The sequence below is a fragment of the Pristiophorus japonicus genome, chromosome 25 (assembly GCF_044704955.1).
Source record: "Pristiophorus japonicus isolate sPriJap1 chromosome 25, sPriJap1.hap1, whole genome shotgun sequence".
Lineage (NCBI taxonomy): Eukaryota > Metazoa > Chordata > Chondrichthyes > Pristiophoridae > Pristiophorus > Pristiophorus japonicus.
Window position 1 is genome coordinate 1,534,317 of NC_092001.1, and position 4,756 is coordinate 1,539,072.

Genomic DNA, 4,756 nt, shown 5'->3' on the forward strand with positions numbered 1-4,756 from the left:
GAAATATGATTAGCTCCAGAAAGTGGGAATATCAGGTGCTCCAGAAATAGTGGGCATCTCAGCTACAGAAACAAGGTGATTAGCTCCAAGAACAAGGGAAGTTGCTCCAGAAACAGAGGAATTAGGAGCTCCACAGACTGGGAAATTAGTACCTCTAGTAACAGGGGTATTAGCGCAAGAAACTACGGTATTTGCTCCAGAAACGTTTGCGAAGAGCAGAGTTAGCTCCAGGAAGAGGTGCCTTAGCTGTCCCTGCAGCAGGGGATTTAGGAGAGCGCAGCATAAATAGGACATGTCGGTGATATACAAATATATATATATATAATATATATATATATATATATATATAAACCTAATAGACACTTAAATGGGACAATTAGGTGCTTCACAAACAGTGCAATTTGTAGCTCCAGTAAATGGATAATTATGAGCTCTAGAAACAAATCAGAATCTCCAGAAAGAGGGGAACTAGGACTTGCAGAAACCATGCCATCATCTCCGGAAACAATGTTATTAGCTCCAGAAACAGTTGAATTAGCTACGGAAAGAGGGGAATTCACTCAAGGAACTTTGAAATTCGAAGTCGCAGAAAGAGGGGAAGCAGGAGCTCAGGAACGCAGGGATTTGCGCAGAAACAAGGGAATTAGTTCCAGAAACCGTGGAATTACGTTTTGAAAGATGACAATAGGAGGTGCAGAAACTGGAATATTTTCAGCTCCAGAAACAGTGGAATTTACTCCAGAAACAGGGCAAGGGGGAAATGCAGAAGCAGGGAAAGCGAGCTCCAGGAACACAGGAATAATCACAGTAGTGCATAAGTAGGTTCGGAAACAGGGGAATTATGTTTAGAAATCGGAGAGTTACTTCGAGAAAAGATAAATTATCTTTTCATGTTGCAGGGTAATTAGGAGAGCGCACCATAAACAGGATAATTCGGAGCAATATCTACTAGCCTCGTACACACGTAAAATGGAAAAATGTGCTTCATAATCTGCACAATGTGGAGCTCCAGATATATGGAAATCTGTATCACCACCGTAATTTACCCCAGAAAAAAAGGTATTCGCGCCAGAAACCGTTGAATTAGCAAACAGAAACAGGGGATTTACCACCAGAAACAGATGAGATATTTCGAACGCCAGAAAAAAGATTAGCTCCAGAAACAGGGGAATTAGCTCCAGGAACAGTGGAATTAGGAGCTACAGAGAGGGGAATTAAGAGTTCCTGGAATACTGGAATTAGTTCAGGAACATGGGTATGAGCTCCAGAAACAGGGGCATTTGGACTAGAAAGATGAGCATTCGGAGTTACAGAAATTGCCGAATTGGGCACTGCAGAAACTGCGGAATTAGGATTTCCAGCAACACGGAAAATTATTCTGGACAGCAGAAGTAGTTCCAGAAACAAAGGAATTAGAAAGAGAAGAGTTGGCTCAAGAAACAGGTAAGCTAGCTATTCCTGCAGCAGGGTAATTAGGAGACCGCACTATAAGCAGAATAATTCGGACCTAAATATATTGGGCAAATGGTAGCCACATAAAAAGTACAATTAGATGTTTCATAAACAGGGTAATTTGATGGTCTAGAAAAAGGGCAATTAGATTCTCCACAAACAAGTAAAATATCTCCAGAATCATGGGAACAACGACCTGCACAACCTGGGGTACTATGAGCTTCAGCTTGAGCGGCATTCGGAGCTCCCATAAGATGGGAGTTAGCAACTCCAAGAACATTGAAACTAACCCCGGAACAAGAGAAATATCTCCAGAAACAGTGCAAATGGGATATCCTTAATTACAGGAATTAATTCCAGAAACCAGGGAATTAGCGCCATAACTTTTGGAGTTAACTCCACAAGCAGGGGAATTAAGTGCTCCTGAAACACCGGAATTAGGAGCTCCAGAAAGGGGGGAAATTATGTCCAGAAATATGGTGATTAGCTCCCGAAAGAGGGAGAATCTGGTGCTCCAGAAACACAGGATTTTCAGCTACCGAGACAAGTGGTTTAGCTCCACAAGACTGGGAAATTAACAGCTGCAGGAATATTGGAATTAGCTCCAGAAACAGCGCAATTAGCTCCAGAAATAGGGGAACTGCATTTAGAAAGAGCAGAGTTAGCTCTCGAATGAAGTGACTTAGCTGTCCCTGCAGCAGGGGATTGAGATGAGCGCACCACGAACAGGACATTTCGTAGACATACATATATAACTAGTAGGCACTAAAATAGGACAATTAGCTGCAGAAACAGAGAATGTCCTCCAGGAACAGGAAAATTAGGAGTCATAGAAAGAGGAAAGGTGGAATTCCAGGAACACGGAAATTAGAGCAGAAAAATGGAATTAGCTTCAGAAACAGGAAATTAGGTCTAGAAACTGTGGAATTACATCTAGAAAGTTGAAAAGTTGGAGTTACAGAAACTCGAATAATAGCAGCTCCAGAAACAGTCGATTTAGCTCCAGAAAAAGGGTAATGGTGAGCTGCAGAAACAGATGAAGCGAGCTGCAGCAACACAGGAATAATCGCAGTACAGCGCAATTAGCTTCAGAAACAGGGGAATTATGTTTAGAAAGAGGAGGTTTACCTCAAGAAACATTTTCGGTTCACGTTGCAGAGTAATTAGGAGAGCGCTCCTTAAAAGGAACAATTCGTAGCCATATATTTCTGCAAAATGCTAGACACGTAAAATGGACAGATATGTGCTTCATAAACCACACAATGTGGAGTTCCAGTAATATGGAAATTTGGAGCTTCACAGGAACTTTCCCCAGAGAAAAAGGGATTAGATCCAAAAACAGTTGAATTAGCAAACAGAAAAAGGGAAGTTCCCTCCAGAAACAAATGCATTAGAGATCCACAATCTGGGATATTCGAAACTCCAGAAAAAACATGAGCTCCAGAAACAGGGGAATTATCTGCAGGAACAGGTGAATTATGAGCTGCACAGAGGGGAATTATACATTCCAGAAATTCTGGAATTAATTCGGAGACAACAGTATTAGCAACAGAAACAGGCGAATTATGTCTAAAAAGATGAGAATTAGGAGTTACAGAAACTGCAGAAGTGGGCACTGGAGAAACGGGGGAATTATTAGCTCCAGCAGCACAAGAATGTGTTCAGTACAGCGGAATTAGCTCGAGAAACAATGGAATTGCATTTAGAAAGAGAACAGTTGGCTCAAGAAACAGGTAAACTAGCTATTCCTGTAGCAGGGGAATTAGGAGAGCGCACCATAAGCAATTCATTCAGAGCTAAATATTTAAGCGAAAGGTTAGCATCATATAAAGCACAATTAGGTGTTTCATAATCAGCTCAATATGAAGCTCCAGAAAGAGGGGACTTAGGGTCTTCACCAACAGCTGAAATAGGTCCAGAAAGAGTGGAACAAGGACCTGCATGACCTGGGATAGTAGGAACTCCAGCAATAGCGGCATTCGGAGCTCCCATTACGTGGAATTTAGCAGCTGTAAGAACATTGGAATTTACCCAAGAACAAGTGAAATAGCTCCAGAAACAGGGGAAATGGGATATCCTTAATTAAAGGAATAAATTACATAAACCGGGGAATTAAATCCAGAAATATTGGCGTAAAATCCACAAACTGGGGAATTAAGTGCTCCAGTAACAGCAAAATTTGAAGCACCAGAAATAAGGGAATTATGTCCAGAAATATCGTGACGAGATCAAGAAAGATGGAGAATCAGGTGCTCCAGATACATTGACTTATCAGCTACAGAAACAAGGTGATTAGCTGCAGAAACCGTGGAATTTGCTCCAGAAACAGAGGAATTAGGAGGTACATAGATCGGGAAATTAGTAGCTCCACGAACAGTGGCATTCGCTACAGAAACAGCATAATTATCTCCAGAAACACGGGAATTGAATTTAGAAAGAGGAGAGTGAGTTCTCGAAATAGATGACTTACCTGTCCTTCCAGCAGGGGATTTAGGAGAGCGCACCATATACAGTACATTTCGGATATATATATATATATAATTAGTAGACACTAAATAGAACTATTAGGTGCTTCCTCAACATCGCAGAAAAAGGCTAATTAGCAGCTCCATAAACAACTCAGAATCTCCAGAAAGAGAGGAACAAGAACTTCTAGAAACTATGATTTTTTTTTCGGAAATACAGGTATTAGCACCAGAAACAGTTGAATTAGCTACAGAAACAGGGGAATGCTCTGCAAGAACGAGGAAATTAGGAGTCGCAGAAAGTGGGGAATTGCAGCTCCAGGAACACAGGAATTAGCGCGGAAACAAGGGAATTAGATCTAGAAACAGTGGAATTAGGTCTTGAAAGAAGAAAAGTAGGATTTACAGAAGCTGGTAAATTAGCAGCTCCAGAAACAGGGCAATACAGAGCTGCAGAAACAGGGGAAACGAGTTCCAGGAACACAGGAATAATCACAGTACAGAACAATTAGCACCAGAAGCATGGAAATTATATTTAGAAAGAGGAGAGTTACCTCCAGAAAAGGTAGATTTTCTGTTCATGTTGCAGGGTAATTAGGAGAGCGCACCATTATCAGGACAATTCGGAGCCATATATATTGGCAAACTACTAGACACGTAAAAAGGACAATTAAGTTCTTCATAAATCACACAATTTTGAGCTCCAGAAATATGGAAATTTGAAGCTCCAGAGGAATTGTCCGCAGAAAAAAAAGTATTAGCTCCAGAAACAGTTGAATTGGCAACAGAAACAGTGGAGTTACCTCCAGAAACAGATTAGGAGATCCACAATCTGGGAT